This window comes from Dasypus novemcinctus, chromosome 2 (genome assembly GCF_030445035.2).
Source record: "Dasypus novemcinctus isolate mDasNov1 chromosome 2, mDasNov1.1.hap2, whole genome shotgun sequence".
Lineage (NCBI taxonomy): Eukaryota > Metazoa > Chordata > Mammalia > Cingulata > Dasypodidae > Dasypus > Dasypus novemcinctus.
In genome coordinates this window covers 93924104-93949067 of record NC_080674.1, presented here as the reverse complement: position 1 = coordinate 93949067, position 24964 = coordinate 93924104, and the positions used below count along the sequence as shown (strand labels likewise).

Sequence of the window (24964 nt, the reverse complement as noted above, 5' to 3'; positions counted from 1 at the left end):
GAATAATATCTGTCTCCCCAAGTCAGTGGACGCATCCATGAGCATGTTGTACTTTCAGACTTTTTGCTTACCAGATCTATCATTCAAGTTCACAGATGCAAGCAACAGAAACCAACTCTGGCTGACTTAAAAGACAGTACAGTATGGTTAAAAACCTAGGTCTTGCACCAAGCTTCCTGGGTTAAGATCCTGACGCTGCCACTTTCTAGCTCTGTGACTTTGGGTAAATAGTTTTAACCTCTCTGTGCCTCGGCTTTCTCATATGTAAAATAGAGATAATAAGAGAATCTATGAGAACTTTAGTGAGCATTAAATTGCTTCATTAATGTAAAGCACTTAGTAAGAAGAGAACATAACAAATGTTAGCATCCAATAAATTTTATTTATTATTTAAGCATAAAATACATTTATTAATATTTATTAAAAGGTTATTGGATAATAGACTATGGTTCCAGAAAAAAGAAAATGGTAGAGATAGAAAACAAATCAGGAGCTGGGGGTAGGCCAGTAGGTGAATACAAAGGAGTAGCTTGAGAGAAAAGGGGGCTGGGGACTGAGGATGGAACTCTTCTATATCATGATTGTGGTGGTAGATCATGACTTTATATATTTATCAAAATCCATACAGCAGTGTACTTCAAAGAGTGAATTTACTATATGTGAATTTAAAAATAAAAGTCTACTCGACAGCTCATATAATTACTGGAATGGTTGGAGAACTATGCCTAGAATGAGCAGACATAAAGAAGACTGGCCACTAGCCAGGACCACAGCCCTAATCTGTGCAGGGGTGGCAATGCACCTCTACTGCTGGAAACTGCATGCCATAGATTGTAACACCACCCTCCCAGGGCAATAAACCAGGGGAAGTTGACTTTAGGATTCATTGCCACTGCTGTCCCTGGAGACTGGATAGTGATACCTTCGTGGAAACCACCTGCCACCAGAGAGGAATTTTTGCACTATTTCTTGGGCCACTTGTTAGTAATTCAAAGTCCAAGATGGAAGCAGAAAAGATTAGCCAAGGCTAGATCACATGTAGATAGATGTCTTAACTGCGAGGGAGGCTGGGATGTGGGAGGCAAAAGCTGCCCCTGAAAAGAGTAATAAGATGGGGAATTATCCCCAAAATAAAAATAAGCAACATAAAGTAAACATGTCATAATTTTCCAATAAATACTTATTGAATCAGATTTACAGCAGAGAACTGAAATAAGGCCCTTCAAAAGGGGGTTCTTCAGGAAGATGTGGTTCAAGCAGTTGAGCATCCACCTCCCCTGTGTCCCAGGTTTTGTTCCCTGTGCCTCCTAAAGAAAAAACAAACAGACACTGAGGAGACAATGAGCAAAAACAACAACAACAACAAACAGAGGAGTGCAAACAATGAGCCAAAACAGTGAGCAAACAGATGAGGGAGGGGATTCTTCAACAAATAACTTTAACTGTAAATGACTTCCTAGTTATTCTTATCCAAATTAGATATAAACTAACATTTAACAAGAAGTAGTAGTATATATTATACCTGAAGTAGAACTGAAGTAGACATCCATAATTCTTGAATTCATAGACAGATCTCTTAAGGCTTTAATCTCATATCTCTAAAACAAAACTTATCACAGGCTTGTGGTAAGAGTAAAATCAGAAGAAAATTATGAAAGAATTTTTAAAACCCTAAAATCCTTTATAAATATATTAATAAGTCATGGAATAATATTAAACTGTTAAATGATTTAGATTCCTATGTATTGGAATGGCAGGATCTTCAAGACATGTTTGCTGGAGAAGAACATTCTATCCTTCTGCCTCATATTGCCATGTCAGCCCACATGAGAGGGCATAATACCAGCTACACTCCCATGCCATCTCTCCTCCTCCCAACCTCCCATGAAGGGAGGAATTGCTAATGCTACTAGCCTCATTCTTGGGTCAAATTTTACCAGTAAGAGGTAAAACATGAAAGGGATGTTGACTTTTTCCTCTAATTAGCTCTGAGTAGTTTGAATTGTTGCATAATACGTGTACTCATGAATTATGTGTGAATGTTTAATCGTTTTTTTTAATACATAGAAGAATAACTAGCTGAATCTCAGAAAACTAAAGAATAAATTGTGTTGTGTTTTAAACACAATAGCTTTCCTTCAGTAAATGTACGGTCTTATCAAAAACAAATCCCTCTTGCCAGAACAACAAAATTCTATAATAAATATAAGAATCCGTGATAAATAATCTTTGAAAGAAAATACTAAAACATAAAATACAAAATAATTATCTAAGTTTCATATGCCTTAGTTTGTTTGACTTACTGTCACTTTTGGACCTTTCTTAGAAATGGACTATTAAATAATATGCAACTGAAGAGATGGGTAATGAATTATGAATTCTTTGAGAGCAAGAGCAAGGGTGCAGTTTGCCAATTCAAAAACTAATGTTATTACCAAGTGCTAAACATCATATGTACATATCTATTGTCCAAACATATTTCTTTGTGTATACATACAATACACACACACAAATATATTATTATTGAGCTTTCTAAAAGCCAGAACCATGATTTAGCCATCTTTGTAGCCACAGTAAGTAGCAAAATATTTGGCTCCCAGTTGACAACACAAATTTTCTGAACAATATATATATAAAATATTTATAGCTACTATTGATTCAAGACTTTTTATGTAGTCATATAAATATATTGTCATATAATCTTTTCAATAACTTAGGTAGTATTATACCCACTTTACAATTGACATAACTGAGTCCCTACTCAAGGTCACAACTTTACAAAGTGTCAGAGTTAGAATTGTAATCCACGACTGACTCCAACTATAGTCCTGAAACTCTATGCTATAAGGTCAATGAGTATTTACAAACATGATTATACATACAATCTCTTAAAGTGACCTGGCCAAGACTTCCAGACTACTTTTGGAAATGCAAAAATGCTAAAATCCTTCAATGTGTTTGTTGCTTTTTTCTACTCATGTGCACTACAGCTGATTCCATGCTTCTAAGTTAAGTGAAAACAGCCCTGCTAAACAGCAAAGGCTAAATGCCCTTATATGCACAGGTTGCTTTGGAAGCTGAATAAGAAATGACCCAAGGTAAAAGACAGAGTGGATTAAATTATTTTACTCTGACTGTCTGATTCTTTTGGTAATGTGTCTTAATAGACCCATAATGTAATGGATATCTGTTACATTTGTTTGTCCTACATCCTTTTCACCTTATTCTAGGAACAACAACCCACATTTTCTATGGGCTCCTATTCTTTTGAGCCCTAATGGTACTGCCAAGAGAAAGGTAAGCAGATGGCCAAGCCCACGACATCGTAAGACTCCTTCCCACTGCAATTGGACAACACAGGCTCTGGGTCCAAGCTTGCAGTCAGCCTCTCTCTCTAATGGTCTGAAACCTGAGTGGAGCCACATAAGGATAAAAGGAATTTGGAGCTGCGATATTTCAAAGATAATGCCCTGAAGAGATTGTCCTTGATTTCTCACCATAGAGTTCCCTGGAGCCACCCTGGGTCCTGTTCTTCTCCAGGTCTTGACATTTTTACTCTTCCTTTGATTCTTAATCTGTGTAGTAGACTTTCAATTCATTCTCTTTTTTTAGCCCAACCTCACTAAAGCTAGTCTTTCTTCCTTGAACTTAAACCACCTCAGTGGTACACATACTTGCACAGCCTAGTCCCTCCCTCATAATAAGCTCTTAATAAATGAGTTAATTTCATATTCTAAGGCTTCTTTTTAAAAAAAGTGGAAAGTGGCTTTCAAAATACATTTCTCCATCACACCTATCCAATGTTGGTAGGTGACTAGTAGCGTGTCCCAGGTGGTAAAGGTCAAAGAACAGATGCTAACAAATAAACAGACTTTTGCAACACATCAAACAGTTTCCTAAGAAAATTAAGGGTGAGAAAAAGCAGAACACCACGTGGAAAATTTGAATTGCAGAAGTACAGAATTTGCTGAATAACCAGTTTGGAGTTTGTACCTGCAGGGCACAGGGGATAGGCAACCAACATGGAGCTGGAAAATAAGCCTCAGCACCAGTAGGACAACAGTTTGATTCAGTAAGAGAATTTTAAAATCACCTTTCACTAGTAGTGTTTCTTGGCATCCCTACATAAAAAAATATCTAGAGAAGTTTTTTTCTGTTTGCCAAAACAGTGATTTCCCACAATGAAAATTACTTATTCTGCATTTGTTATTTATATCACTTGCCCTTTGTGGGACATCACATTCAAAAATAAATATTCTCCCAATCCCCTACCATTCACAATTTTAAAATTGTATTATCTAGTTCAGAACTAGATAATACAATTAAATCTCAATATTAACCTAACTTTTCTTGTTTAAATTTTAAAACATCAATACAGCTTTCACTTATTTTTCCATCCTCCTTCAACCTTAAAAATTAAACTTCACTAATCTTCTTTCTAATACCTGGGAGACTTACCTATGGTTTCTGTCTTTCTTTGCCCATCAAAGAACTGATACAAGAGATTTCAAAAGCTGTATTGGTCACTGATGAAATTGATTCCGTCACTGACGAAACTGCCATCATTCACACTGCCAGTCTGCTGCTTTAATTAGCAAGTATTAGGAATGAACTTTTACACTCCAGAGAAGTAAATCATCTCCTGAAGTGGGTTAACTAATGGGGATCATCAGAGTAGCCTTATTATCATGTCCTATACGTAAAGTATCTCTATTACCAGTGCAGCACTAATCCTTCTTTCACCCAACTATAAATCTACTGTTTTAGTCTCCCAGCTAAACAAATTTCATACAATGAGTTGGCTTAAGGAGAACTTATTGGTTCACAGTTTTGAGGCTAGATGAAGTTAAAATGAGCACATCAGCAAGGCAATGCATTCTCCCAGAAGGCTGTGGCATTCTGAGGCTGGCCGCTGGCTATCCTTGGTCCTTGGTCCCACCAGAATGTGGATTAAGAACAAGAACATGTCCAAACTTGGTTATACTCAATGCACCATATCTACAAATCCAAATTTCTTTTCTTTTCTCTCTGCCTCTTCTTTCTCTTCCTCTTTCCCTTTGCTTCTTACCACTCTCTCAGTTTCAAAAGGTTTCTTTTTCAATTTCCAGGATTAGATAATCCCACAAGAAGAGAAAATGGTGGTAAATATATTAAGTGCTAAAAGCCCCCAGCATGCTTTTTTCCCTCATGTGAAAGCATCACCCCAACAGTCCCATCACTAATCCCCAGAAGGGAAGATTAAGACATGGTCTTTGCAGATCATTTCTGTTAAAATACAGCTGCCATGGTAAATTAGAACACAAATTAATATGTTAGGGTGGTTTGTGTGCTAGGGGATGAAACACCAGGCAGTAACTAGCACAGATGAAATATTCAGCTCTGATGTGATCAGATCATCAGTGGGATCACAGATTTAAAGGCAGGAATAAAGGATTGAGGTGTTATAAGAAGTTATGATTTGGAAGGAGATAAGGGAAGTGTGTTCAGTAAGGTGAATTGCTTCAGTGAGAATGCAGAACATATCCATGTCCTGTGGCATGCAAAGTTACAAATAAAAATTTGGGGTACAAAGTATTTATTTACAATAAGAAAAGTAATCAAATTACTAATTTTTAAAAGTTAACAAATATCATAAATAAAAATAAAATTTCTTATAAATTAACTGCCTGGCACACCTTTCTAACACTTTTTTCCTACATCTGTATATTCGTTGATCATCTCTTGAAAAGACAATTTTGTCAGATTTTCTTCAGGGAGGATAGAAATGTAATTGACTCTTTCCTCTAGCATGGTTGACAGAATTTCCTATTACTGAAAGATTCTAAAAGTTTCTTTTTTTATTTTCATAATACCTAATTATTTTAATATTGTTTTCAAATTTGAGAAAACCGCTATCAAGTTTCTTTCATCTAAGGCTAGTTTCTGATCCTGTACATTTCAAACGTTGTTTCTTCCCACTACCTGCATACTTTCAGTAGCAAAGACACACACACATCACAATATGCTCTCTGGTCCTTGCATCTTTAAGTAAAGCTGCCTAATAGTCCTACGCCAGGACAGGAAGTAGTTTTGGTTTTGAAACTACATGTTAAATGTAAAACTCACATCAACAATTTATGTATAACATTTTTCTCTAACCAAATCGCAAGGCAGAGAACCAGTCAGAGTATTTGGCAAATCTACATCCATTTTGAAATGTTTGTTAAGTAGGGAAAATCACAGGAATTTACTAATAATTTCCTCCTCACCAGAACAATTGTTTTTTGTGGTTTGGCTTTCTTTCAAGCCTTTTTAGATAGCAGAGCTGACCAAATTATCCTGTGATTCAGAAAATACAATGAAACATTAGATCTTATTTATTTTTAATAATTAAATCCATGTGCAGCTGCTGAACAAGAAACACATTCCTTCTAATGCAAATTGAAAATCAATTTTTAAAACATTGCTTGGAAAGAGTGCATTAATAAACTAGAATATCCTATATTTAAAACTACATATAGCAATGTAGGCAACTATGGATGCATTAAGTTGCGGGGGGTAGGAGGAAGGCTTGCCATTCATGTTATTTCGTTCTATTCTCATAAAATGTTATGTTCTGCCATAAACTACACTATTAATTTACTATAGAATTAATATTTCCCAAAGTGCCTAATTTAGAAAGCTAGACTTTTAAACTATAAAATAAAAGCAATATTTACCATAGAACTAATTGAAAGCATCCGTTCACCTATTCTTAGGATGGCTATGAAGTTTATGATTTGTGTCACAATCATTTTATAAAATTAAAAACTCGAAAGACTTATTCTGAATTTAACTTTATTAAAATGTGGAAACCCAAGAACACTTTTATATCACTCATATTGTCCTTTAGTAAGTTCTTAGAAGAAAAAATGTTTAGTACAAGCAAAATATGTTTTAAAATTTGCTTTGATTATGAACAATAGTCAAATGTTACTTAAAGGTAGTTATACTCAACCTTAGCTACATAATATAATTACCTGGGAAGTTTTAAAAAAATCCTAGTATCCAGGCCATGCCCCAGACAATTCAATTCGAATTTCTGATTATAGGACCAGGATGTCAGTATTTTTAAAGGTTTCAGGTGACTCCAATGTTTTGTCAAATTGAGAACCATTGCTTTAGAGTGAAATGATAATGAGCCAGCAGGCAAGGGCAAGCATACATTTTTTAAAGCGCAAAAGACGGCTTTTTAATTTGCTATGGTTTAATTCAGAGGAAAAGCTGTACAAAGTACCAAAGTTGAGGACAGGAATCATTCCAGAAACAAGAATGATCTGATTTAGCTACAGTAATGAAGTTTGCTACGTAGGGTAGACCCAGATACCATGAACAGTATCTCAAAGTGATCCATAATGACGGTACAGGTGGGATGAGCTTTTCACTTCTGATCACAATGAGAAGACAGTGCCAAGGCATCCTCAGAACTCTAAAATTTGCATTTGAGTTAAGAGCTAGATCCAGGCTCAGAGTAGTAAATGAGAATTTAATGTTATTATTTCATCTTTATCATATAAATTATAATAGCTTTGTAATAAGTTTTAAAATCAGGAGTGTGAGCCCTCCAACTTCATTCTTTTTCAAGATGGTTTTTGCTACTTGGGGTTCCTTTTCCTTACATATAAATTTGATGACTGACTTTTCCATTTCTGTGAGGAAGGCTGCTGGAATTTTTATTGGGATTATGTTGAATCTGTAAATCACTTTGAGTTGTATAAACCTTGTAACAAAATTTAATCTTGAAGTCCATGAACATGGAATGTCCCTCCATTTATTTAGGTCTTCTTTGATTTATTTTAGCAATGTTTTGTAGTTTTCTGTGAGCTAGTTCTTTACATCCTTGGTTACATCTATTCCTAGATGTTTGCTTCTTTTTGTTGTTATTATAAATGGATTTTTTCCTGATTTCCTCTTCAGATTGCTCATTAGTAGAATACAGAAATACTAATGATTTTTGCATGTTGATCTTATATCCCACCACTTTGATGAATTTGTTTATTATCTCTGGTAGTTTTGTTGTGGAGTTTAGGATTTTCTATATATTGGATCATGTCATCTTCAAAAAGGGAAGTTTTACGTCTTCCTTTCCAATTTGGATGCCTTGTATTTCTTTACCTTGCCTAATTGCTCTGGGAAGAGCTTCTAGTACAATGTTGTATAACAGTGGTGACAATGGGCATCCTTGTCTTGTTCATGACATTTCCTTCTTCGCCTTTGTATATAATGTTTGCTGTGGGTTTTTCATATATGCTCTTCATCATATTCAGGAAGTCTCCTTCTAGTCCTAATGTTATATGTATTTTTATCAAGAATGTGTACTGGATTTTGTCAAATGTGTTTTCTGTGTCAATTGAGATGATCATGCATTGTTTTTTTCTCCCTTCATTCTGTTAATGTGGGGTATTACATTAATTGATTTTCTTATGTTGCACCACCCTTGCATTCCTGTAATAAATTACGCTTTGTCATGGTATATAATCCTTCCAATGTGCTGTTGGATTTGTTATGCTCATATTTTTTGAGGATTTTTGCATCTATCTTTGTTTTGGTTTCTTGGTTGCTAAATCAAATACTATGCAACTGGTTGGCTTAAACAATGGGAATTTCATTGGCTCGTGGTTTTGAAGCTAGGAGAAGTCCAAAATCAAGGCATCAGCAGGGCAATACTTTCTCCCAGAAGACTGGCATTCCAGGACTGGTTGCTAGATATCCTTGGTTCTTGGCTTTTTTTTGTCACATGGCAATGTACATGACAATCTCTCCTGGCTTCACAGTTCTGCTGACTTCCAGCTTCAGCTGCTTCCTCTGTGTCTTTCTCTTTCTGTGCTCTTCCCTATAAAGCCTTCAGAAATGGTATTAAAATCCATCCCAAGTCAGTTAGGGCACATCCTAAATGAGGTAACCTCATCAAAAGTCCTATTTAAAAGAGTTCACACTCACAGCAAGGATTAAGTTTAAGAACATGTTTTTCTGGGGTACACAGCTCCAAACCACCATATAACCATATGCCCCCAAAATTCTTAAACAGTATACTGCATTTCCATACATAAAAATAAGGTAAAAACTTGGAAATCTCAAAATAATTTGAGATAGTCTTTTTCTTTAAATAATAAAACATGCTATCCTAAATATTAGAAAATGTTAATGTAGCAAAAAAAATCAAATATTTTTTCCTTCGAGTTTTTTTTTTCAAATAAATCTCTTAAATATCTGCTCTAGTTCTTCTAACAGGTAAGGGACATCATGCATTATATTCATTAAACATATGAAAAATCATGTTTTGTACCTTAAGCAGTAATATTAATAAATTAAATAATATTAAATAATATTAATATTAATTAATTAATAATATTAATTTAATATTATTGATAATATTAATTTAAATAAATTAAATAATAATTAATTAAATAATATTAGTAAATCATTAGTTTTAATGAAGGTATATACAGCTATGGAATCTCGAGCAAAAGTAAATGGCAGAGGTGTTGGTCTGACACCTGAAGGGTAAAAAAAAGAAAAATATATGGATATTTTCCAGAGTATTATAAAATCATTCTTTTTAGACATTCTGAACCCGTGACTAATTATTATAAGAAAAAAAATTATCTTGGATACTTCTTGTACTCCATATACTTCTTTTTTTTTTATCCTCCCCTCCTTGCAGCTTGCTTGCTGTCTGCTCTCTGTGTCTATTCATTGTGCATTCTTCTGTGTGTCTGTATTTATTTTATTTATCTCCCCCATCCTTGTAGCTTGCTTGTTGTTTTGCTTTCTGTGTCCATTCGCTTCTCTGATTTTTACTTGTCTCCTTTTCTATTGTGTCACCTTGCTGAGTCAGCTCTCCATGGCACTTGTGGGCTGGTGGCTGGGCGGCAGTCTGTGGCATGCAGGCGAGCCTGCCATCACAAGGAGGCCCCGGGATGCAAACCCAGGGCTTCCCATATGGTAGACGGGAACCCAACTGATTGAGCCACAGCCGCTTCCCCCCACTCCATATACTTCTATTGTTGAACCAAAATAAAATTTGGGCAGAAGTTTTCTGAAAAGATAGCAGAAAAGCTTTAGTGTATGAAACAAGAAAAAAGAAATTTTAGAAAAGAGGGAAGGAAGATTTTGCAATAGGAAGTGTTAATATAATACTTCAAGAAACACTCTCCCAGAAGAGGCATTTATGTTCAAAAATATGAGAAAATGATAAAACTGCATATTCCAAAATAAATGTGGCAGAAAAATGTCAGGGAAAATAAAACTATGCAATTAATAAGACCTGCCTTTCCTTCAGTAGTAAGAAAAAAAAATGGCCCAAATATTTTATTATAAATTTTTCATCATACCTGGGTAGCTTATAGATCAAAGTGACACCATAAATAATATGCATGTGAATCATTCACATTTGTCTTAGTTTGGATCTCCCTCAAGTGCAAGTAGCTGATTTGGTGCAAGTAGCTGATTTGGGGGAAGATCTCAACTAAGTTGATCTCAGTTGATCTCAGTTGAGATCTTCCCCCAAATCAGCTACTTGCACCAGGAAGTCAGGAAAGAAGCCACTGAGGAATGTGTCATTAGGGCAGTTATCACTGTGGGCAACCAGATTTAATACCAAAGGGGGACTCTTTGTAGAACATGCCCACCTAGCAGCCAGGGAGGTGGGGTTTTTATCCACTTATTCTCCATCTGTCAGTGGTTGAGAGATGCTCTCCAAAAGCATTGAGTCTTGGACCATTCTCACCTGCCTTGAGCACATGCAGGGGGACCCAGACCCAGAAAAAGGCCCCAGGCAGTGGGAAGGACTTTGTACTTCAATGGCAGGACCCAGGAGATATGGGAATTTTCTGTACAATATTTTGGACCAGGGGTAGGCAACCATTTGCTATAAAGGGCCAGATAGTAAATATTTTAACCCTTATAGGCCACAGGATCTTTACCACAACTATTCAACTGTGCTGCTATAGCACAAAAGCAACCACAATCAATTCATTAACAATTGAGCATAGCTGTGTTACAATAAAACTTTTTTATGGACACTGAACCTTGAATTTCATATCAATTTCAAGTGTTATGTGATACTATTCTTCTTTTGATTTTTTTCAACCATTGCAGGCCATACAAATTTAGGTGATGTGCTATATTTGACCCACAGACCCTAGTTTGCCAACCATTGATCTTGTCTATAAAGATAATTACCCAGTTATAAAATCCATTGGGAGATAATATTCAATTTGTAAAAATATCACGTGATATTTAATAACCTAGGGAATACAAAAACGTCTCTAGAGTTTTGAAAAATAACATAAGCCACTGCAGAATGATATTATATAGAAGGAACTTAGGTGAACTGGTTGGAAGATGGGGCTAGACTTGGCTATGTTTGCATAACAAGCACATCACTTTTATTTAGATTGCAAATTTGTTTGGGATTAATTTATAGGATGAAGGGGGAAAATGGTGTAGACTATAGGAGGGCATAAGGTCTCTCCCTTCAAAATACCCTCTGAATATCTTTTATTTTAAAAATAGTTACTGAGCACCAATTATGCAAAGGTACCATGCTAAATGCTAGAGATAGACTGTTTTTAAAAAGTCCAAACTTTCATGGGTACAGATGAAAACAATTCAACTTGAGAAGTGTTCAATTAAATGTGTGAACATGTGGTGTGGGTTCTCAGAGGAGAGAGTGACTAACAATCTTAATAGAAAAAGAAAGCCTGCACACAGATTTGAGCTAGTTCTTTAAGGATGAGTAGATATAATCAAGGCTCTGCATGCCATGGGAATGAGTTTACTGTTTATGCTGCAGCCAAGAGATGAAAGGTCTCTGAGATGGAACATGTCATCACCTAAAACACAGGCTGCAAGGTTAATATAAGGGATCAGACCGAGACATATCTGGACTAAAATGGGCAGGACTATACTGATTAGCTGTGGGATGAAATAGAGAGATAGTCAGTGAAGACTCAAATCACTGCCTTGGTGGACTGGGTGAATTGCCATTGATCTAACTATATTATAAAGAAGCAAAGAAGTCTTGGGAAAAAATAACATAACAGTTTGGTTGGGGGGGACGGGCGGTGTTTTAGTTACATGCCCTATATCCAGCTTGTCCATACAAATAAGAACCTAAAATTTTTCAACCCTAGACTAAAGTGTTACATTTAGGATTTACATTAGGATACATTAGGATGAGAGAAAATAGAAGAGGTTGAAAAGAAAATCCCAGATAATACAAACATTTTCTTATTTGTAAGATGGATATAATTATGCACCTTAGAGCAAACATTCTGAATACACATATAGGTTTCAAGAGCTTCACTGAAATTTACTTGCTGATTGAACAAATATTTATCAGATGCCTTATGTGTGTCAAGTCCAGTGCTAGGTCATAGATTTGCAACAAAAAACCAGTTAGGCAAATTTGGTGGGCTCATGGAACTTACAATCTGTGGAGGAGACAAGTAAATAAATAATTAAAACAATTATAGACTGTTCTAAGTACTAGGAAGGAAATTGGTGGAGTGCTATGATAAAGAGAATAAGAGACTTACTTAGAAAATTTTGATTTTTTAAAATTATACTTTGCCAGGAACAAATTTCTCTGAGATGATTTCATTTAAGCTGAGATCTGAGAGAAAAGATAAAGGTAGCATTAAAGGAAAGTATAGGGCATTAGTCAGCCAAAAGGGTACTAATGCAAAATACCAGAAATCAGTTGGTTTTTATAAAGGGTATTTATTTGAGATAGGAGCTTACATATACCAGGTCATAAAGCATAAGTTACTTTCCTCACCAAAGTCTATTTCCATGTGTTGGAGCAAGATGGCCACCAACATCTGCAAGGGTTCAGGCTTCCTGGGTTCCTCCCTTTCTCAGGTTTCTTTTTCAGCATTTCTCTCTTCCTGGGGCTTGCTTCTGTTTCCTTGTGTGCTTACTTCCCGGGGCTCCAGCTTAAGGCTCCAACATCAAACTCCAACATCAAAACTCCAACATTAAGTCCTCAACTCTGCTTTTTGCCATACCTTTTATCTTTTACTCAATGCCCTACTGGCACAAGAGATTTACATAATTACTTAATCAAGTAAACCTATGAATCCAATATAATCTAATATGCCCAAAGGAGAAAATCAGTTTACAAACATAATCCAATATTATTTATTTTTCATTCATCAATACTATCAAACTGCTACAGGTAGCAAGTGCAAGACCTTTTATAGGGAAGAACTTGACAGGCTATCAAAACTGAAAAGAGGTGGTGGACTTGGCCCAGTGGTTAGGGCATCCATCTACCACATGGGAGATCTGCAGTTCAAACCCCCGGTCTCTTTGACCCATGTGGAGCTGGCCCATGTGCAGTGCTGATGTGCGCAAGGAGTGCCATGCCACGCAGTAGTGTCCCCCACGTAGGGGAGCCCCACGCGCAAGGAGTGTACCCCATAAGGAGAGTCGCCTAGCGCGAAAGAAAGTGCAGCCTGCCCAAGAATGGTGCCGCACACAGGGAGAGCTGACTCAGTAAGATGACGCAACAAAAAGAAACACAGATTCCCATGCTGCAGACAACAACAGAAGCAGACAAAGAAGACGCAGCAAACAGACACAGAGAACAGACAACCGGTGGGGGAGGGGAGAGAAATAAATAAATAAATCTTTTTTAAAAAATCATTTAAAAAAAAAAACTGAAAAGAGACTTACATGACTGGTGAATACAAAACAAGACCAAATGAAGATGAAGATGAAGGCAGGTGACAGATCATGAAAAGTCTTAGAAAATATAAGAATAGGATTTAAGAGTGAAGAAATGGAAAGGGTTGAGGATGACTCCCACTTTTCTGATGTTATTAACTAGATGGATGGTATATAATTTATACAGAAAATAGAAACTGAGGAAAAGACAAGTTTAGAGCTAAAATATAGAATTTGATTTGTACATGTTAAATTGAAATGCATACAAGATCACCAAGTGGAAATGTAAGGAAGCCTTTTTTGGGGGGGGTTCTTTATTATGTATGAATACATTTTTTATTTTCAAAAAAGATACTTAGATTACATAAATACAACATACAAAATATAGGGGATTTCCATATGCCCTGTTCTGTAGTCCTCCCTCATTTTCCCAAATTAACAACATTCTTCATTAGTGTTACAATTGATGAATACGTTTGGGAGCCTTGAAACTAAGCATTGGTTATAGTTTACATCATAGTTTATACTCTTTCCTACATATTTTTGTAAATTATGACAAGATATATAATGGCTTATATCTGTCATTGCAATATCATTCAGGACAATAACCAAGTCCCAGAAATGCCCCAAAATTATATCTTTTTTTCCCTCTCCTTCCCCCAGAAAGTCCAGTAGCCACTGCATTCACATCAATGATAAAAGTTCTTCCACTGCTAGAATCACAATAAGTTTATGTAGAATGACAATAAGTCTACTCTAGTACATCATTCATTCCCCAGTTCTGAGGATTCTGGAAGGGTGATGCCCACCTTCTAATTGAGAGGGAGCTTAGATTCAATGGGGCAGATGAATGAGACTATCTTACTTGCAGTTTCAGACTCTCTCTGTTCCTTGAGGTGGTCATTGCCCATCATTATCCCCTTGCTAGTTGTCTTGGGTGAGTCCAATGAACTGAAGAGTATGTGTTGCAACTCTTTTGAGATTCAGAGCCCAACTGGTACATGGACAGCTCAAAGATATAAGTCTCTTGGACACATACTTATCAACGCTAGTACCAACTATAGGTTCAAATAGAAGGGGAAGAAGAGTCATACGTAGGGAAAGTACAACTGAGTCCAACTCTGTCACACTGTGGAGCATAAATTCCAAAGTAAGGCCCACTGGCAGGGCACCAAACTCCTTAGCTGTCTGCCCTGTCTATAGTATCTGGATGTCTCCAGAGCCCTCAGGAGCCCCACTATTTGAGGCAATATTTACTTTGGTAGTCAATAAGATCCTGCTGAGATGTGCATAAGTGTAACCTCTGAAATGACCTCCCCATTCACTTTGAAGTCTCTTAGCCATATAAATTCATTTGTCTTTAACCTTTATCCTTTTTGGTCAAGGTCTTTGCTAGTTCGTACTTGGTGGTAATCCCTATATGCCAGGGAGGCTCATCCCCAGGAGTCATGTCCCACACTAGAGGGACCATACACATGTAAAATGTGATTAATAGGGGAAAAGGGAATAGAGGGAGGATGTTGGGTATATGGAAATCCCCTAAATTCTGTATGTCACTTTTCTGTAACCTAAAGCTTTTTGAAGACAAAATGAAAAAAGAATGAGACAATTGGAGAATAAATGAAAGAAAATGTCCCTATACATACAAGACAACAGATCTTACAGTAATGAAAGACATAATGTCAATTTTTAAAAATTTTATATAATTTTTTATTATTTCAAATTTATTTTTAAATTTCTTGTATTTTATTTGTTATTTTAAAAACCATCATTATTTCATTTTCTTATTAATTGTATTTGGTTATTTTGTTAGTTTCATTTTTGAAGAAGTTTTGGATCACACAAGAGTCACAACTATGGCAGGGGAGGATCATTGATGCAGGTTGTCAGTGATGGGGTATGCATGGAAGAAGGGTCAACTGGGGCATATGCACAAGGCATATGAATGTGTTCAAGAGTGCATGGGGCATTGTCATGGTGGGTGGAGAATCACACAATAACCTTAAGATGCTTAAGAGCATCCTGGGGTGCTCGGACACATTCTCTAATGGACGAGCAAGAATCCCCTGAGTACAGAGGCAGTGAATAGTGAGGGAGGATGGACAGGCCCTTGATATTGATGACTGTACTTACGAAACTACGAAACCTTTGTTTTGAAATTGAAACCTAGGCAAGTATTATATATAGGTTGCCTAAGAGTTACCTCCTGAGCTTCCTTGTCGCTCAAATATGGCCTCTCTGTAAGCCAAACTCAGCATACAAATGTATTACCTTCAAGTAGGGTTTTGAGTGTATGTATCCAGAGCTCAAAGAAGAGATTTTGGAGTATTTCTTTTCTTTTATTATTTGTTTGTTTGTTTGTTTCAAAAGCTGTATGTCCTTTATTCCTTCACTTATGGAATATTTATTAAGTGTCTCCTATGGGTCAGGAACAGTGTCAAGGGCTGCAACTTCAATAGAAAACAAAACAGACAGGGTTTGTATCCTCATAGAGTTTACAGCCTACTGGGGAAGATAATCACAAAAGAAATAATCACACAAATCAATATATGATTACATTTTTTCTCATTTTATTTTTATTGTGGTAAAATATATATAACAAATTTTGACATTTTAACCATTTGAAGTGTACAATTCAGTGGCATTAATTACATTCACAATGCTGTACAATCCTCACCACTAGCTATTTCCAAAATTTTTCATCACACCAAACAAATTCTGTACTCATTAAGCATTAACTTTCCATCTTCTCCACCCCTACCTCCACACCCCAACCCCCATCAGAGGGGAGATATTGACTGAAAATATATTTTAGGGGAGCTATGTAGCTTATAGATGGTATTGTAAGCTCTGAGAAGAAGTGAGATTAGGTGAGAACAGTGCTATACCATTTAACAAAAATTTTGCTGAATGAATGAATGAAGAATGTATTTAAAATATGTCTTATAAGTCTGATATGTATAGATTTAAATACTTACTCTGTCATTTGTGAGCATTGGGTCCTTAGGCAAATTACTTAACACCTCTAACACCAATTTTCGCATCTCTAAAAATGCAGACAATAATACTAAGGTCATTTGACTGATTTTAGGATTAATGAAACTGCAGGTATCATGTGCCTAACATTGCATGCATATAGCAAACTCAGTAGATGGTAATTTCCCTCCACCCCACTTCCACAACGCTTCTATGCCATCCACTGGCAGTGAAGTTTTTTACTGTATATTTACCATTTCTTATTGAATCTTTACCAAAGACATTTTATGACAAGTACCAGATTATTATCTCCTCCTCCTCCTTCCTGCCTTCCTCCCTCTTTTCTTTTCCTTCTTTCCTTCCTCCCTTCCTCCCTTCCTTCCTACCTTCCTTCCTTCTTCCTTCCTTCCCTCCCACCTTCCCTCTCTTTCTAAATGCATTAAGTGCCTGCCATATGCTTAAAGCTTCTCTTAGTTTCTGAGGATACAGCAATGGACAAAAGAACAGAAGGAAAGAACACAAAACTCTTACTCCTATGCCTTTCATAATCCTAAAAATAGAATTAAATTAAAGACCCACCTAATCTAATTAATGATAATAAAATAAGTCACAATAAAAGAAACATCTGTTAATTCAAGTACTCTGGTATAGCTTAATAAATAGCAGTAGCAATCACTCTATAAAAATAAACTTGGCTTTCCCTGAAACATTAGTATTTATGACCCTAACCTCTTAGACTTTCATGCTCTCAGCAGTAAAACTGGGACGAAGCTGCCTAACTTGAAGGACTCTTGCAGGAATGAGTGAGACCATCTACTGCAAAGATCTAGCACAGGGCTGGATACAAAGCAGACAATTAACAGTGCTATTTCTATCTCCATTCCCCTTCTCCTTGCATTTTTAAAAAATAATTTCTGATATTTAAAAAAAAAAGAAACCTAGCTCAATCTTTTATATAGAAAAGTGAAAAAATAAATTTAAATGTCATCAAACATAGACAAGTCTAACTTCCTTTTGAAAAATAATCTTATTTGATATTAAAGAAAAGGCAGCAGTTACTTGTGCAACTGCTCTCAAATATAAATCAAGTATAAATGTAAAGAACTCACTCAAAATTGAAACTGTCATATAACTATAGGTACCTTATATTGTACAGAAATATGATTTCATGTAAACAGGCTCTTGAGATTAATATTTTAAAATTTTTACTTATTACTTAATAGCATTTAGTAGAAATTAAGTAATTCACAGCACTTCCTGAAAAAGGGGTCTTAAAGGGAATGCGAAAAGTTTGTATTTGGTCAGCAGATGGCGCCAAATTCCCAAAAATCTTAGTGCTAGGTGTACAAACTGCATTCAAGTTCCTGCCATAACCCACTGAATGTACCGGGGGAGAGTGCGAACTACAGGGTAAACTATTATCTGTGTAGAACAGCAATGCCCCAAAATGTGTTCACCGAGTGCGATGAGTGTGCCACAATGATGGGGGATGTTGGTATGGGAGGAGTGGGATGGGGGGTGGGGGGTATACAGGAACCTCATATTTTTTAATGTAACATTTTTTTGTGTGATGTATGTATCTTCAAAAACATATAATTTACTAAAATGATGTGGTGGGGTGGGGAATGGGTTATATGGGAACCTCTTATGTTTTTTGTTTTTTTAAGTTTTTTAATGTAACATTCCTTGTGATCTATTAATTAAGTTTTAAAAAATTGATAAAATAAGAAAAAAACAAATAAACAAGACAAAAAAAAAAAAAAAAAAGAAGCTAATTTAGGGAAACAGATGTGGCTCAACACCAATTGGACTCCCGTCTACCATACAGGAGGTCCAGGGTTCAATGCCCAGGGCCTCCTGGTGAGGGTAAACTAGCCCACTCAACGAAGGCGGCCCTGTGCAGGAGTGCCACCCTGCATGGGAAGGCTGCCCAGCACAGGAATGCCAGCCAACATGGAGACCTGGCACAGCAAGATGCCACAACAAGAGGCACAGAGGAGAGAAAATAAGAAGATGTAGCAGAACAGGGGAGCTGAAGTGGCGCAAGAGAGTAATTGCCTCTCTCCCACTCCGGAAGGTGCTAGGATCGGTTCCTGGAGCTGCCTAATGAGAACACAAGCAGACACAAATAAAAATAAATAAATCTTTTTTTTTAAAGTTAATTTAGAGGTAGAGGTAAAAGGTTATTTTGCTTAAGCATTTGGAAAAACCATGGGAAATTAGTTGTTGGAAGTCAAGACTCCTTTATGTGACCATTTCAGTGTCTTGCTTTGCTTTTCATATTTTAATCTAGCCAATTGGAGAGATTAACTCGGTTCACTGTCATAACCTTAACACATAAACACAGTGAAGAATTTGTTCATTAAATGTTAGAAAATGAATGAAGACGTGTTAACTAAAATTACTCCCAGCTCTCAAATTTTAGTTATTTCAGAAACTGTTTCAAAGCAGCTTTCATAGCCTGATTGAAATTTGGAGTCAGAACTAGAAATATTTCAGAAGTATTAATGAGACATGGAAACTCTGTTCTTATACATTTTGTGCAGTTGCTTCTTTTCAAAGGTATTTCATCTTCATGTATTTGTATCCTCAGCTTGCCAATTTCAGTATTTCATTATGTATTTTAAAATCTGTTTTAGATATTTCTGGACAATAATATGAGACTAAGCCTCCTATCTTGATCTCGTTGAACTATTCAAGTTTCAACACTCTATTCCTTTCTTTTAAATATAAGAAACAGAATTTATTGAGATTATAGATATTTGAAATCATTTCAAAAGAACTTAAATTTAAAAATCAATAAAGTTAGAAATTTGATCATTTTTATCATTAAAGCTATGTATCCATTTAAGATATGTCACTTTTGAAAAGGTTAAAAAAATAAAAAATGTTTGTATGAGTATTGATAGGTAGCGTCTGTTTACCAGGCTGCTATAACAAATACTATAAAATGGACTAACTTAAACAATGAGAATTTTATTGGCTCACAGTTTCAGAGGCTAGCAGGCTGGCTTCCTCTCAGATAAACAGGGCTCTGGTTCTGGCTTGCTGCAGTCCTTGAGGTTGTTTGGCTTTCTCTTCATATGGCAACATCCTGTTCTTTCTCTTCTGGTTTCTTGCTGGCTTCCTGGTTCTGGCTCCTCCCTATGGTTTTCTCTGACTCTGGTATCCAGTTTCTTTGTCTTTATAATGCCTCCAGTAATCTGGATTAAGACCCAAACTCATTCAGTTGGGCCACACATTAATTTAAAATAATATCTTCAAGCTATCCTATTTAGTATTTGCAATCAAGGCCATGGGGGAGTATAACTGAATCCACCACAGTTATGGTACTATAAACTACAATGCCCAAATCTCAGTGGATTAAGAAACAAAGGTTTATTTCTTGCTCACACTACAAATCCACTGCAGATCAGTTGGGGCCCACCTCTACATCATACTCACTCCAGGCCCAAGCTCATGGAGCACTCATCAATGGGAATATTTACAGGGAAAGAGACGTAGTAAATAGTAAATCTACACTTGCTCAAAAGCTTCCACCTGGAAGTGACACATCACTTAAATGTACATCTCATAGGCAAAAACCAGTCACAAGAGTATACCAAAACCTCAGGGAGCATGGCAAGCAGAAAGTTGGAAATATCTGGTGAAGAGTCAATGTAATTCACAAATATTAAGTCATTATCCTCCTACAACACAGATTTGGGGCTACTATAATATAAAATAATTTGATTTGATATTTTTATGTCCCTACCAAATCTTCTTTATACTTCCATTCTAGGTAGGGTAAAAAGATTAAATAAATGCAAAATGTTCCCTATAGGAATTAAAACTGGTCAGAAAGAAAAGGCATATTTGAAAAACAAACAACTTATGGCAACCAATGCCACAGATTTTGATAAATATTCTCAAAAATGCTAAGGAGGATGGGAAAGAGACACAAGATAATATCCTAAATAAGACTAACTAAAGGAAAGGAGATTTGGTCTGAGAGTTATAAGAAGCATAGAATTTATATTGAAGAAGTAGCAGATGGACATTCCAAACAGTCAAAATAACTATGAGAAAAGACAGGGACATGAAAATAAATAAATTGTTAAGTGTGAATTATGTAAAATGACTGTACTCACTAAATATCACTGACAAGAAATTTTAAAAAAAAGGTGTGTGTGTGTGTGTGTGTAAGAATAAAAGATGGGACGGTAGGGAGAAGACAATTATCAAAGTTGCCAATTTACACTTTTCCCCAGAAAGGCTCTTTTTAAAATTCTGCCATGAGCTATCACCTTCACTTCATGGGAAAAAAAGTAGGAAGAACAATCTCAAAATTTTAAATTTGAATAATTTCAACTTTATAAAACAGAATAATTTTAACTTTGTAATATAAAAAATTATCCATAATTTTATCATTATACTATAGGCCAGAGAAAACTTTGCCACAAGTCAGCTCTTGGGAGCAAATGGGCTGAAAATGGAGAATCCAAATTGATATTAGTGAGAAAGTCAGAAAGTCTTCAAAGCAAAGCTGTGTAATTCCATCCAGTTGGCAACCACTGACTACGATACATCTTTAAATAGAAGACTGACTAGAATGGGGGTGTCGGGTGGAAGAAGCACCTGGAAAAAGGGTGAACTTCCAAAATGACCCTTGCAATAACCAAGAAGATAATGATGACCTAGATCAGGATGCAAACAAACAGAAGAGTGAGGCATTTTAGAACGGGAAAAAAAGAGACATAAAAATAAGCCTTGGGAAGCGGACGTGGCTCAACTGACAGAGCGTCTGTCTACCATATGGAGGGTCCAGTGTTCGATCCCCAGGGCTTCCTGATCATGTGGTAAGCTGGCCCACGTGCACAAGGAGCACGGTCCCATGCAGGGGTGCTCCCGCATAGGGGTATCCCAAGTGCAAGGTGTGTGCGGCGCCACTCCTGGGCAGACTGCGCTTTTTATACACAGATGGCTCTCCTTGAGGGGCTGCCCCCTGTGTGGCACGGCACTCCTTGCACACGTGGGTCAGGAGGCAAGATGATGCAACAAAAAAGAGATGCAGTTTCCCAGTGCCGCCTGATAATGCAAGCGTAGCGAAAGGAATCAGAGAGCAGACAACGGGGGATAGAGGAGAGAAATAAATTTTAAAAATCTTAAAAAAATAAACCTAATCATCCCCCAGGGAAGGTGGTTGGGTTTTTTTGTGTTAATGGTTTGTATAACAAACAGAGTTCTTAAATGTCTAATTGCCCAAAATGTGCTATAGATCTTGAAAAAAATGCTATATGAACAAAGAGAGCTATAACTTGGCTATGATAAAGAAGAGTATTTCAACATCTCCCTCTGGTTGCAGCCTGGCACTGAAACCTTGATCTAGTAGGCTTGGCCTCCAGGGAATGCAGCAAACTGAACTTGTTTTTGTAATTCTAATCTCACTTGTATTTTTCACTCTTATTGTGACCCATTCAACCACATAGTCATATGAAAATATACTACTTATGCATTAATGATAGTTTTATTCTTATGCAACTCTGGAGAAAGAAAGCATTACTGAGATTAGACTACAAATATTTATCAAGAGTTATTGAAACTAAGAGCACATTTTATCTTCAAGTAGTTTTAGCCCTGATCTAAGTCACAGTGCTTTCTTTTGAAGTAAAATATTATTTCTCTATTTTTCTGGGAAAAATTGAAAGCCTTTTTTCATCAATTAACTTTTAAAAACATATTTCTTTATTCAAGATGTTCTCCACTGCAAATAAATTAATGGGTGGCTTAATTTCCTCAGATAAATCAAAATCCAACATCCAATCAAGTTCATTAAAACATTATGCATCCTTTTGAAAATGCCTATTGCCTCATGTTTCTAAGAAATAACATTAGTGAATATTTCCCCTATGTTTTAAGTGTAAAATATTTCAGTTCTATCAAAAACCACAGAGAATAATAGCAGAAATATCCAAGCACCCACCATGAGCTTAAAACATGAGCTGAAAACATAAAGCATAAAATGAAAGTCATTTGTGAATCTCTATGCACATGCTAATTCTATGCCCTTTGCCCATCTCCAAGATAGTCACTATGTAAATTTGATGTTTATTATTATTATCTTGTATATTTCTGTACACTACCACATATGTAATCATTCATAAACAATACACAACATCGTTTAGTACATTTACAAATTTTAGAAACAAGAGACTCAATTGTACATATCTTTTCCCGTTTTGTTTTCTCCACTAATCAGTATAATGTGATTTAGGCACAGGTCAATACACATAACTCCAGTTCATTCATATTTTCTACCACATAATAGTTATTCACCAATTATCCTATTGTTAGGCAATTAGATACAATTTTATATGTGTATTATTAACTGTGCTGCCATCAACCTTTTCCCACTCACCTTGTACACACATGCAAGACTCTAAATTACAGACTTTGATGTGGATCATTGCAGTGGCACAGTCTCTCACCAGCAATATGAGTTATTTTTGCATCTTCTCCCTACCAACACTTCTTTTTGGGAAATTTTCTAATTTTATGCCAATCTCATGAATGAAAATTGCATCTTGTTGAGGTTTTGTTTGTTTGTTTGTTTTATTTTTTAATTTATTTCTCTCCCCCCACCCCATTGTCTGCTCTCTCTGTCCATTTGCTGTGTGTCCTTCTGTGTCTGCTTGGATTCTTGTCAGCAGTGCTGCGAATCTGTCTCTTTTTATTGCATCATTTTGCTGCATCAGCTCTCCGTGTGTGTGGCGCCACAACTGGGCAGGCTGCACTTCCTTTGCGCAGCGCAGCTCTCCTTACCAGGAGCACTCCTTCCGCATGGGGCTCCCCTTTGCGGGGGACACCCCTGCGTGGTTCAGCACTCCATGCGTGCATCAGCACTGCACATGTGCCAGCTCACCACATGGGCCAGCACACCCTGGGTTTGAACCCTGGACTGCCCATGTGGTAAGTGGATGCTCTATCTGTTGAGCCAAATCCTCCCCCCCGTTGAGATTTTTAATTTCCTTTTTCCTGGTTACAAATGAGGTAAAGCATCTTTCCTTGGGTTAAAGGACATTCAATTTTCCTCTGTGAGTAGTGTCTCTGTCTTTTGCTTAGTTCACTATCATATTGCTGATCTTTATTATTGATTTGTAGGATTCTCTGTATATTTGGAGTAAAATTTCTTTGAAATTTTACTGTGTGACCTGTGTGACCTAGGCATAACTTAAAGGTTAACAACACTCCTCAGGGGGAAAATGCATAGATGGTCTCATAATCTATAACCTGCCCAAAGCAGTAAACGTCCTTGGTAAATGTCCTTCCTACAAGCAATAAAAACATCACTATGCCCTTTGTGTACACTTCATGTGACCCTAGCAGGAACTCTGTTCTCATACCCTATGAAATGCCCTTGTTTTGAAACCCCTTATAAATTGCCCCTCATTTTCTCATCTCTTTGCGGAGCGCTAACTTCATTCTTTGGCCCCCATCAAGATTCTCTCCTGTCAAAGGTTCTCTCCTGTCCATAAGTTTCAATAAAGCTTAAGCCCAACTAAATGCCAGGTGTGTTCTTTGGTCTCGTGGCCTCACCAACTCGTTGCTTTCAGGAGTTGGGCTGTAAAAATTGGCAAGCCACGAGCCAGGAGACTAAAGGACCACCAGCATTAGTGACATGAGCTCAAGGAAAGGAGAATCCATAGGGGAATTCCTGAGTTGGCCTATAACATCCATGTGGGGAGGAGTCGTTGACCTCCAGGACAAGAGGGGACCACCGAGAGAATATGGGGATACCCAAAAAACACCAGCAGGTATGCTGGCTGTGCTCCAGCAGAGAGCAGAGCAGCTGCACTTAATTAAGTAAAGGAAAGGGAGACTGCCAGATTTAGTGGCAGCTATAGTTTGGCCCCTGTTAGGACCCTTGAGGGTGGCTACCAAGGAAGACCAAGCTGCAAAGGCCTCTGTGCACTGCTTAGAAAGAAAGTTAAAGTTAGAAAGGGATATGTCCTAGCACAGGCAGAGATGAAATGTTCCTGCACTGAGTTGATGATCAGTTATATTGCAAAACTGTGTAAACCAGAAGAGTTTAATGGGATGTTATTTTGACAATGTTTGACATTTTATTCACATTTTATTTTGACCAGAATTTTTATCAAGGTGTAAAAAAGAACTTTCAGTTATAAATCAATAGCTTACTCCTGAACTTTGAATCCAAGTGTACTCCTGAAGAATGATCCAGAAAGTATTAAATGTCTCTGTCTAAACTGCTAAATTAGTGCTTAACTGCACTTAAACTGCTCAAATATTACTAACT

General features: G+C 36.7%; 1 pseudogene; it reads right to left on the bottom strand.

Annotated features, from left to right (window-relative positions):
- Positions 1-360: 360 nt before the first annotated feature.
- Positions 361-24964, bottom strand: part of LOC139439826 (nectin-3 pseudogene) — a 61371-nt pseudogene continuing 36767 nt past the window's right edge.